Source organism: Dunckerocampus dactyliophorus, chromosome 6 (genome assembly GCF_027744805.1).
Source record: "Dunckerocampus dactyliophorus isolate RoL2022-P2 chromosome 6, RoL_Ddac_1.1, whole genome shotgun sequence".
Taxonomy (NCBI): domain Eukaryota; kingdom Metazoa; phylum Chordata; class Actinopteri; order Syngnathiformes; family Syngnathidae; genus Dunckerocampus; species Dunckerocampus dactyliophorus.
Window position 1 is genome coordinate 10297619 of NC_072824.1, and position 12815 is coordinate 10310433.

Consider the following 12815-nt stretch of genomic DNA (forward strand, 5'->3'; position numbering starts at 1 on the left):
AAAGCGGCGACCTTGGCAGGCTGATCCGAAGTTGAGAAGTTCTGGCTAGATATAGTCAGACTCACCTCAACGTATGGCAAGAGCTCTGGAAGCAGTCCTTTCGAGAGGGTTTGGACTCTCTTCCACTCCAGCGTTGCCAGCGGTGAGAGGTGACGAGCAGGGGTGGTAATACCCCTGGCACATTAGCGTTTAACCCAGTGGAAGAGAGGGTAGTCTGCCTCCGTCTCCGGATAGGGGTCGGCTCCTGACTGTTGTTGATCTCTGTACCAAACAGACGTTCAAAATTCCCCCATACCCTCACCCCTTTTTTGTATTCTCGAGAGGGAGTAACGGAGAGTGCTCCCCCTGGGGATTTCCTTGTTTGTGCTGGGGGACTGCAACACTCACGTTGGCAGCAACAGTGAGACCTGAAGAGGCGTGATTGGGAGGAATGTCCCCCCAGTCTGAACTTGAGCTTTGCCTTATTTGACTTCTATGCTCATCACAGATTGTCCATTACGAACACCATGTCCAAGCATAAGGTTGTCCATATAGGCACTTGTCACCAGGAGTCCCTGGGCTGCAGCTTGATGATCGACTTTGTGACTATGTCGTTGGACTTGCGGTCATGTCTTGGAGGCGGCGGAGCTGTCAACCGATTACCACACGATGGTGAGCCGGCTCTGATGGTGCGGGAGGACACAGGTCAGACCTGGCAGGCCCTAACACATTGTGAGGGTATGCCTGGAACATCTGTCAGAGTCCCCCATTGGAAACAGTTTCAACTCTCACTTCCAAGAAAGCTTAAACCATGTTCTGAGGGAGGCAGCGGACATTGACTTAGAGTTGGCCATGTTCTGCGCCTCCATTGTCAAGGCGGTGGTTGGCGCCTCTTGTGGTGGTATTCCTAGAACCCGTTGGTGGACATCAGCGGTGAAGGATTCCATCAAGCTGAAGGAGTGCTATCCGGCCTTTTTGGCCGTTGGGACTACCAAAGCAGCTGAGTGGTACCGCTAGGATAAGTGGGGTATGGCTTTGGCGGTTGCCAAGGCAAAAACTTGTATGTGGGAAGTGTTTGGGGAAGCCATGGAAAATGAAGAGAAGAGAGTCTGTACCACCATCCACCATCTCAGGAGGAGGAAACAGTGCACGGTCAACACCATGTACAGTGGGGATGGTGTGCTTTTGACCTCGACTCGGGATTTTGGATCAGTGGAAGGAATACTTTGAAGATCTCCTCAATCCCATTGACAAACTCTGCAATATTATGTGGACATCGGGGGCGGTGCCTCTTGATTGGCACGCCTCTGGATTGAGTGGATCGGTTTTTTTGGCTGCAGATTGGGTCTCTGCTTTTTACTGATGTTGTGGTCCTGCTGGCTTCATCGGGCCGTGATCTTCAGCACTGGCTGGATTGGTGATGCAGCCAAGTGTGAAGCGGCTAGAATGAGAATCAGCACCTCCAAGTCCGAGTCCTTGGTTCTCACTCAGAAAAGGGTGGAGTGCCATCTCCAGGTCGAGCATGAGATCCTGCCCCAAGTGGAGGAGTTGAAGCAACTTGGTGTCTTGTTCACGAGTGAGAGAAGGGTGGATCGCGAAATTGATAGGTGGATTGGTGGGGCATCTACAGTAATGCGGACTCGGCATTGGTCCGTCGTGGTGAAGAACGAGCTGAGCAAAAAGGCAAAGCTCTCAATTTACCGGCCGAGCTACGTTCTTCCCCTCACCTGTGGTCATGAGCTTTGGGTAGTGACCGAAAGGACAAGATTGGGGTTAAAGCTGAAATGAGTTTCCTTCTTAGGGTGGCTGGGCTTTCCCTTTAAATTAGGGTGACAAGCTCTGTCACCCTGGAGAAGCTCGTTGTAGAGCTGCTGCTCCTCCACATTGACAGCTGGGATGGTCTCCAGCATACCCGTGACCCTAGTGAGGACAAGCGGTATAGAAAATGGATGGCTGAATGGATACAGGGGTAGTATTTTTCAACTTAACAACGAAAACCAAAGGGAAAACTGTAAATTTTACTAGTGTGGGTTAATCAAGGCAATTATTTCAACCACCACCACCCAAAATTAGTCCCTTGCTACATTCTAAGACAATCTTATTTTGTATGGAAGCAAAATTTTAAATACAAGTATTTTCTTTGCAACTCAGTGCAGATTAGTGATACATGGAAAGCAGCATTGGCTTCTACATCATTACGTCATTACATTTAATCAGTCTGATTGATGACCCGTGTTGGTCCCTTTCCGCCCTCACAAACCATCCAGGACTCTTTGCTTCTATTTTCATCAATAACCCTTAACCACTGCAGTCAGCGCTGAAGTAATTTGCTAATCTCACTGATGCCGAAGTGACCTGTCACCAAATAGCAGATGCTGTAATTATGAAGCCGTGGCGAATTGGAAAAAAGTGTCACGCACTTGAACCAATATGCCAATAATGTAGTGTGATACATGACTGTTTTGTATTTCATCGTTGCCTCAAGAGTTGGGGTAATTCTGAAGAACTGTTCATTTATCTCACTTCCTGTGCCTGTTCCTGTCGCTGCAGCCTACACACCAAAGGAGTGAAGCCAGTGAGTGCAGAGTCATCAATACTCCCAGAGAGAAGACTGGGAGGGCCAAGGAAAATGCTGGATCCGATCGATATGCTATGGCAAGCAGGTTAGTTTTTTTTCTCTTTTTCTTTTTGGAAGCTCCTTAATATTTTTTTTGTCATTTAGACAAAAGTTAGTGTGTGACCAAACTTAGAGAATCAACAACAACATTATCAGTATGAGCGCTAGCTTTATAGAGGCAGACTCTTTATTGAATTTCAGACAGGATGTCAGATTTATTCAGCTCATTGGCCAAGGGCTGTCTGAGGAAGGCTGCCTTGGTCGGCATAGCTCAGACAAGTTATTTATAGTAAGCATTTCTTCCTAATGAGTCCGCTTTTCTGCTTTATCACAGTCTGTATGCGCATAGAAATATGTGTTAGTTACTGTGGATGCATGAGCTAGTTTTATGTTGATATTTTCATGTGACTAAGTTAGTGACATTAAGTTTGTCAATTACAGCTTGACAGACAATCATTAATGTGCAATTTAAAAGTACTGTACAGCCTCAAGGGTGGGAATTTGTGGCTATGCTGCCACCCTGTGCTCATGCAGTAGCACTGAAATAAATAACCCACACAATGAGTTACTGTAAATCAGTGGAAAAAATGTAAATGGTTTATACTACTCATACAGATTAAATTAAAGCAATGCATGCCACATTGTTTTAAATGTAGTAAAACAAAGAGTTAATAACATGGATATTACTTTGTAAATATCTATATACAGCCCATTAATTCTAATTCTGTTACACTATAGCTCTTTGTTGAAACACAAATGCATTACAGTATATGTAAGTCAAGGTGCTTGAATTTGAAATTTAAATAGAAATTTTAACTATAGTGGGACAACTAAAATTGAGTGCCCCTGAGGTGGTACAATTGGGAATTCGAACAAATTTTCTGGGAGAAGCACAACGCAGACAAATCTTGGTCATTGAACTGCTGTCATGCATGACATCACGCAAGGTGTTGGTATACTTTGCGGCACCTCAGTTCAGCTAGCAGTAAAAGGTTAACTTTTGTTAGTGTGTGCGTGTGCATGTGTGTATATGTTTCTTATTTGGCTTTCATGAAACACATTTTACAAAAGGAGCACATTCAAGGTAAGGGTCTTGTTGAACATTAACTATACAAGAAAATGAACATGAAACATCTCACTACAAACATAGCGAGAAAAAATAATATCGTAATTTAAACATATATATATATATACAGTATATATATAGTCCAATTAAAAGCTAATACTTGCAGTCAACATATTTATGAACAGGAGCAAGGAAAAATGTTAAAATGTGAAATGTTATGCGATGTTGACATTAGTACATACAGTACATTGTGGATATTATAGATTTTCTTTGCACGTTAAGATGTGTATATACTGTAGATATATATGTGTGTATATATTATATGTGTTTAATTTCTTATACAGTTTGTCTTTGTCATAACATCATCACCTATGGTTGTCACAAGATCTCATGTCACAAGATTTTGCACGATTAAAAGGTGACAAGATTTCTCGTTCAGAGAAAAAAATGGCTTGTGGGCACTAGGCCTAGGACAATAATAAATTAGTCAAGTAAGGTCATTTCTGGTGTAAAAGCTGCTACTTTTTTCGTATACTTTGGACCCTGCGGCTTATACAGCGGTGAGGCTAATTTATGACCATGTTGTAATCTCATGACATCTGTTCTTCAGAACTACTACTAATCGTTTAAAAACTGTGCTGCTCACGAATCATTGAGGAAACGGTAGCTCTTTCTTTGGCAGGAGCCAATCACGAGCTATAAGGGAACTCGCATCGAGCGAAAATCGCAGGTCATTACTCAATATAACAGTCTGACTCACGGTGTCATCTTACAAAGAACTCTAAAATCATCACACAGCAACTTAACACTCAAAAGGTATACCTAAGAAATATACAAGACAAGGACCAGTACGAGTTTAAAATTTAAAAAAGTAAAATACTATTTTAAGTTCTTTCCCATAATGCATTTCATCCAGCAGAGCAGTTCATTGGCCAATGGCTGCCATGCCTAGGGAGCTCATGAGCTCAGGGAGCTGGTGGCAGCCATGGCTGTCGAGCCACCATGGCAATCATTGGCCAATGAACTGCTCTGCTGGATGAAATGCATTATGGTAAAGAAGTTTAAAAAGTTGTTTTTTAATTTTTTTATTTTACAGGTGCCCCTGTATCACGGTTCGATAAATCGCTCCCTTGCGGTTCTCCCGAAATGAATTAATTAACGATCGCTGTTTCACAGTAGACTATGTTCTATCATTAGTCAAAACATATTGAAATACAAGTGATATGTGGTATTCTGGTCACTAGGTGGCAGTAATGACACAAAACATTGATGAAACATTACATTACCCTGTGAAGTCAGCTATGGCATGTCCGACATGATAGCGTGAAAAAAGTTTTTGGCTTTTTAAGGTTAGAAGAAATAAATGAGAGGCTAACTGGTTAGCTAGCTTGCTAGCTAGTGGCTGTCTCACGCCCTGCAGCATAAGAGTTGCACAATGTGATGTAAACAATGAATAATCAGAGTGTAAAGCTGACTTTAGGTGTGTTATTTCATGTCCATGGGGCTCTAATGTTTAAAACCATATTTAGAAAGTCATAACCAGATTTTAATGCTGTAACTACGAAATATTTCATTTATTAACATTGAATCCTATATCGCGGAAATTCATTTATTGCGGTCATGTCTGGGGCTCTTTACAGTAATCGCTGTAAACAAGGGACGACTGTATTGCCATGTGCATGTATTGCCATGTGGCTCCAAACAGGCAAGAAGAGGTTCACTCTGTGCATTGGTTTTAGCACCTTAGCATGTTCGTTCCATAGAACAACGGCATGATCGGAGTGAGCCCTTTTGTCAATCATACAGTTACTTTGTCTCGATGTGTGGAGGCGGGGCCGGTAGCATACACACAGAGTGCAGAGGAGTGTAATTAAAATAGTAGATTGCAATATATTGTCATATATTTTTAATTTTTTTTTTCATTGTACTTTTCTTAAAAGTACAATCTCGTGTATCGTCTTGCCTCGTGACACCCCTACTGTTACCTCTTTTAATGTGATTTAAAGTAACCATTTTGACTGTCGTTACATTGTGTGATTAGTATGTGATGGAGTTGAGATGCAGAGGTAAGAGAGAGTGTCAAAAGTATCTTCCATTCCAAGACCGTCTTCTGTTTGAAGTAGCGGGGAGCGCTGCACTGAGGTAATTGTGTCTGACGGGCCCTGATAATGATAAGACAACATGATCAGATCAGCTGCTGAACCTCTTCCGCTCGCCTTCATTTCTCTCCTAATTGACCAAGCCGTGTCTCCCCTGAGCCCTCTTTGTTATTATTTATTAATTATTCATCCATATATAATTCACATTCTTGGCCCCCCAGTGTTCTTTGAGCATGGTGTGTGTTGTGTTGAATTGTGGCTACTTGAAAAGGAAGACGCTGGAACAACGCCTGCCTTTGCAGTGTATGAATAATGAAGCAATGTTTCAAGGGTTTGTATCACATACAATATACTGTATATTGGCACTAACAGACTTACACTGTATTATAAAATAAATCAAATCTATTGTTAATTTATCTGTGATAAAGAGATTTTTATCACAGATTTATATAGTTACTACGAATGGGCATTTTACTTAATCAATTATGGGAAAAAATTACCATCAATAAATATTTTTTTTAATAATATATATCACACTGAGCTGATTATGCTGTTCGTGGGGAACTTCAATAACAGAGATATGCATGGTTGTAGTCCAACTTCTCATAGTTGACGCCACGTTGACCTTCTTTTGACAGAAAACTAGTTGAAACTGACTCAACAGCGCCTCTGCTGGATACAACCAGCAGTATAGTATAGCTGCCGACATTTGAAAATATGGAAAATTTCGTGGGAAAAGGAAAATAAACTCTTACCCCCACCTCAGTTTTTGTGACCATCCCGAGGCACACCTGTGCACTAATTATAGTGTCTAATCAACATCTTGATGTGACACACCTGTGAGGTGGATGTATTATGAATGCTCACTAACACAGATTTAGACAGATTTGTGAACAATGAGTTGAGGGAGATGGGTGTTTTGTGTGCATAGAAAAAGTTTTAGCTCTTTGAGTTTAGTTCATAAAAAATGAGAGAAAAACAATGGTTGCCATTATATTTTTATTGAACATGTGGTGTGTGTGTGTGTGTGTGTGTGTGTGTGTGTGTGTGTGTGTGTGTGTGAGTGAGTGAGTGTGAAGGGTTGGGGGAGGGGAATCACAAATACATGTATTTATTCATTTTATTTATTTATTCATTATCTGAAATGTTTGTCACTGTACCAGTCCAGGGTGTCCCCTGTCTCTCGCCCGAAGCTGGGATAGGCTCCAGCATAACCCCGCGACCCGAGTGAGGATAAGCGGCATGGAAGATGGATGGATGGATGGATGTTTGTCATTGTGTTCATGAGAATTTAAAATGTATGTAATTTGAATGTGTAAATGTGCATGGAATAATTAATGCTCCCTGATAGTACTGAAGTATTACTAAGGCGGCCAGTAGAGGTCAGTATCCGATCACCAGCGGGTTTGTGTGTTTGCAGCTCTGCAGGCTACTAATGTGCAGTAACTTGCTTTGTTTAGATGAGGTTATTCATGCATCATTTCATGAAACATTCAATGAATGAACCACATTAGTCACACTGTTAGAGGTACTAGGTATTTTTTAACCTATTGTACCTGCTGTATTATGATATTACTTCTCTGAGCACTGAAATTGTCATAATATGCTGCAACCAAAAGTTTTTCTCTAGCTCACTGACACGTTGTCAATCCCTGGGGCAATACTTCCAAGTGCTGCCTACTTCACGAATCTCTTTAAAACAGAGCAGTTTATCAAAGCTCAGTTTTTAAGAAGTTTAGCTTGTTGTGTTGGGGGACATTTCCAAGTTTGTACAGACAAGATCATATGAAAAAAATCTCCCCGTTTGGTGTATCTGCAGGGGAATGTTTATGTGAAGCTGTTGACAACGTCCATACAAGCCTCCCGCTGCTGTCTTTCATGCTGGTTTGGGACCAGAGAGGACGGGCCAGCTGAGAGGAGCCCGTCTAGTTGAGCTGCATGTATTTTTGTAGACATCGCTTCATCTAAGAGCACATCAAAGCATCCTCTGCACTTCCCCACTACAGTACCGCTAAACCCTTCGCCTTATTACCAAAGTGCTCTAAATGCCTTTGGGGAGTCGAGACGATCTTAAAAAAACACAAACAAAAAACAAACATGTTTGCTTTTATCTTTCAAATAACTATTTATGCTGGTACAAATGAGCATTCTGAGCGGGTTCTCTGACTGTGTCACACTGGTGACGACGGAAAGACGCATGCTGAGTGACAAGAACAACACTGCAGCCAAGTCATTTGTTTTTCTGAGTCATAGTTGTCATAGACTGCCCTCAGAAATGTCAGACTTCTCATTTAGCAAATACTTTCCAAAAGCATGCCAGAGAACATGCGATTAACAAATGGCTGGCACCAATCTTTTTTGATTTCTTTTTGATGGCACTCGTGTGAGCATGGAAGCGCAGGGAGTGGTTGTACACTCCAGTGGACTGTGCGGTCCAAGCCGGGGAGTAAACAGACTCTCGGCGGCACGCGAGACTTCCCATCTCTCTCCCATCCTCTACTGCAACCCCCATGGAGATGCCAGAGAATTTTGAAGCCAGAAATGGTGAATAATAGAACAAAGTGGCAATGAGTTTTCTGGGGGTCGGCTGCTGTTCAACGTCGCAGGGAGGCCAAAGGAATGTACGTGGTAAAAAAAAAAAAAAAAAGACTGCTCGCTTGTGAGTTAGGCCTAATATGTATATGTAAAATGTAAATGCAGTCAAGCAAATGAACAAAATAATCATTACACACTCATAAACCAACTGCAAGAACATTTACAGTGGAACCCCAGTTAGTTTAATTAATTTGTTCCAGAAGATCCGACTCAGATCTAAACATAACTCTGAGTTAATTTTTCCCATAAGAAATAATACAAATTCAATTAATCCCTTTCGGGCACCCAAAAATGTTAACACAAAACCCTTTTTAGAAAAAAATAGTTTTACAATTATAGTTTTACATGCAGAAAATAAATACATATAAATGAGAAATGAAAGGTAGAAATTCACATTTACGTCATTTTTACCTTGATTGAAGACCTTTTGTTGACACAAACAGCAATGACGAGCAGCGAGGGAGGAGGAGAAGAGACATCCACACAGATCACACTTTAATACATTGCTACGAGTTATTTCTTGAATGAAATAGTGTTTCTCACCTTCTTGATCAAATTGCTTGGACTTGCATTGGCATGCAACTGGCATGCAGCTTTCTTTCGTTCCATTGAGGGTTATTTTGTGCGAAAAATACATTACGAACACAGTTTGACTCACGTAGTGTATTAATAACACAACAAGATGTGCGCCATATTATTGTATGCTGACCGGGAAATGTACTTCAACCGAGGCAACATTTTTTCAACATTCAACCAATTTTTTTGCGTAAATTTTTTTACATAAACTGAAAAATTCATGCAAACAAATTTGCCTCGGTTGAAGTACATTTACCAGGGAATATGACCGGGGACTACGTAACTGAGCTTCCACTGTATAATAATTATCAAGTTTGTTTCCCCTTCTGTGTATTTTTTTTAGTTGGGTATGATAGAAATCCAGTGCAGAGTTCCGAGGAAACTTTTTGACGAGTTTCATTTTTGTTGAGAAAGCAATCCGATCTTAGTCAGATTCAATTGCCAAAATGACCAAATCAGGTAACAGCCTGATCAACATAATTGTGATGATGTAACAACAAGTAAAATCAAGGTAAACAATGAGCAATGAGCTCCGTCTTGGGTTCAACATGTATGTTAGGATGTTATTTGATAGTGTTTGATGTAGGATCATTTTGTCAAATTGCACTTGGCTTTTTACTTATGTACTCCTGGATAGATTGTCCAATAATGATGCAAGTAGAGGTGCTTCGATCGATCGGCAACAGATCAGTATCGGCCGAGGAAAATCACGAGATCGTCATATGGCGATAAATGCTTTTCAACTCCGAATCGCAGATCACAAAAGCCGATTACCAGTGGCTAGCACTATTGCGATCCTTTCGTGCAGTGTAGTGGCTTAACCTACCGAACATCTTTGGCACTGTTGTCCTCCCACTTTTCCCACAATAACAATCATGTCTGCTGTGTGGACCTTAACCACCAACACATTCCACGGAAAGTATCTTGCGGGGGTAGCACGTTAAAAAACTTTAATACGGCATTTGAAGAACAAGCATTTGACGGAGTATGTGACTTTTCGAGGCTCACGGTGTGATCATCAGTCATACGGTAGCTAATGTAGCCATGTGGCTAACACTCACACTTATGTGTGTAACAGTCAGAAGGCTAAACTAATAACCTGAAAAATAAGTGAATTCATCGCACAGGTCTCTGTCATTTACCTGTAAGTTCCACCAATGTACTCTCTCACATCCCAAGTCTCTTTAAAGAAGGCGTGTCAGTGAAGTTTCACCAGTGATATATGTTCTCTTGAAAAAGTAAGTCAAATATGTTTTGTCTAAATTAAGGTGATTTTATGATTCCTTTTTTCATAGCATATAGCCATATGATATGACCCACAATTCCTGGCTACACGTGCAGCTAGGAATCATGTTGCCCCGCTTTATTAAATAGGAGCTAATTTTATTATTACCAGTCATTACCTATTTTTTGGGTCCCGTTGCGTCAAGGGACTTTGGAATTGTCCTGACTTTTCCCCTTTATACGGCACTTGCCATTAGCATTATTAATACATTGAAAAATGTGTAATTATTCCATGTGATTGGTACACCTATTATTTAATTTGATATTATTAATTTTGAATTTTAATTGGATCTCTTATCTCTCCCAAGAATCTAAACCAAGACATTTTGGAAAATTACACTACATGCTTCGAACTTTGCACACTTTAGGGAGGGCTCTTTCTGTTCCAGCATGACTGATGACCAGTGCTCTAAGCAAGGGCCATGAAAATGATGAATTTTGAGAACCGTGACCTCATCCCTATCAAACACCTTTGGGATGAATTAGGATTATGAGTCAGGACCCCTCTCACATCCAACCTCAGTGCCCTTAAACCTCACAGGTTTAAGGTTTGACCTCACTTCTTGATGGTCAAAAAGTCTTCACCGATAGTTTTTTACTCAATGAATTAGTTTACTTATATCATGCTCAGAGAGTGAAGGATACACAACTTCAGTCCCAGTTCCCCAGCATGTTTTTCTCTCCACAAGTAAAGTGCTGCACTCCATCAACCAAACTGCTTAATAAACAACTAATAGTAAAGAACTGCCACAGCCATCTAGAATGGCAAATTCTGCATTCAGATGAAACCCAAACCTAATCCCATAAGAGTAGGATCTTAGTGCTTTTTCTTCTTTTTACTTATGAAAAATTCACCACCCCGCAGCCCCCAATGTCTCTCTTCTTTGCAGCACCAAGAATTGACATGCAGTAAATGAAGAAGTATTCAAAGGCAGGCAGCCTTTCTCCCACAGGGGTTCCCTTCCCCTTTTTTTTACCCCTTCCCCACTGCTGAGAAATCAAAACTCTTCGGACGTCACGTAAGCCGATTGAAGTTCCCGCCTCGCCTGCTCCGGAGTGGTCCCTTGCCCTGTGATGGCAGGCTTCATTAGAGCTGTCACTCAGGCCCTGGCAACAGGGCCGTGCCGCAGGGGTACCCTCAGGGTCCAATCACTGTTGGGGTCCCCAGGAAAGGGCCATCAAATGTGCCTATAAAATGATGCTGAAATGGAACATTGCTGAGCTTCACGCTCATCCCTCCTGTGATCACAAGATTAACGTTTGAGCTGCAGGTTTGTACTTTATACTATTAAATTTTTGGGGGGGTATGAGATTAGCACCCTAGATGTGTATAGTCAGCGTTCTGTTTAAAATCTAATCATAGAATCATCCCTGACAAACAACAGTGACAGTGGGAAATTCTGGCCTCATTTTAGCCTGAGTGCTGTAATTACAATGAGTCACATGATGCAATAAAAATAAATGAGCCAGTCGGTGCTCCGCCGTCCAACAATCCCAAATTCTGGAACAATGAGATATCCACGAAATCCCGGTACATGATTCAAATACAGGAGCAAACAAAACCCAAACAAAACAAAGCAAGCGTCTTTGAAGAGCCAAAAAATGTGACTGCCCGAGTTCCTTTCAACAATATACACGAACAGTAATCTCAGTACCAGCATGTTATTTAGAGCGTTCCTCCAAATATTTGGAGAGAAGGAGGAGAGATGAAACGTAGACAGAACAATAGGACTTTGGTGCTGTTATGGTGTTTGTGCACCTCGCCCCACCGGCCCTTTGTAGTGTGCGTTAGCGTCCGCATCCCCCCGCCAGTCCCCACTTGTCATGAGTCCAGGTGGGGTCTTAGTCTGCGACCCCGCCCCACCCCTGCAAGCATACACACACATACACACACCACCTCCTGTCTAGTACACCTGCTCCATCACCACACATCCATACATACAGCTTCCCTCCAAGGCATTCACACACAAATGAAAGAGTGCTAATAAATCTGTTCCAAACGAATTTAATTATACACTATAACGGCTCACTTATTTTAAATCAACCAGCAAAAAAACAACAAAAAGCAGACTTCCCCCATTTAAATGAACTTCTGTAATATCACTTTTGAAGAGGGGAATTTAAACTAAGAGCGTGCTTTCTTTGAAGCAACAAACATTTGATGACGATGATGACCCTGGAGCTGAATACTTTGCTATGGTAAAATTGTCAGGCGAGTGGAGGAAGAACTGAGGCTGTTTTGCTGATTTATTCTGCTTGCCTTCCGATGAAAATGTGTTAAATATTCTCTCTGGACTGATCAACTCCATGTAAAATGGCTCCAAAAGTTTAAAATTAAGTTCAAATATGAAAAACTTCCCTTAAGATGATCAAAAGCAACATTTAAGACTTACAAGCCATCAATTTCAACTTATCGCACAGACTCATCAAATCCATGAGATTGAACCCCCTTTTTTTCCCCTTGGTTTTTTTCTGTCATACCACAACCCACCACTAGGCTGTGCCAAATTGGAGACAGTTTTGAGAACAGAACAAAGAAATACAGTAATAAGGAGTTCTCTCTCAGATATTTGGCTCCGGCTCCAGAGCGCTGCCCCTG

At 41.5% G+C, this 12815-nt stretch overlaps 1 long non-coding RNA gene across 1 annotated transcript in view; it reads left to right on the top strand.

The window, feature by feature from the left end:
* Positions 1-12815, top strand: part of LOC129182514 (uncharacterized) — a 73006-nt gene that overhangs the window by 1373 nt on the left and 58818 nt on the right. The window contains exon 2 of the long non-coding RNA XR_008570658.1: positions 2530-2642. This is a non-coding gene — a long non-coding RNA (uncharacterized LOC129182514). The remainder of the gene's footprint in view (positions 1-2529; positions 2643-12815) is intronic.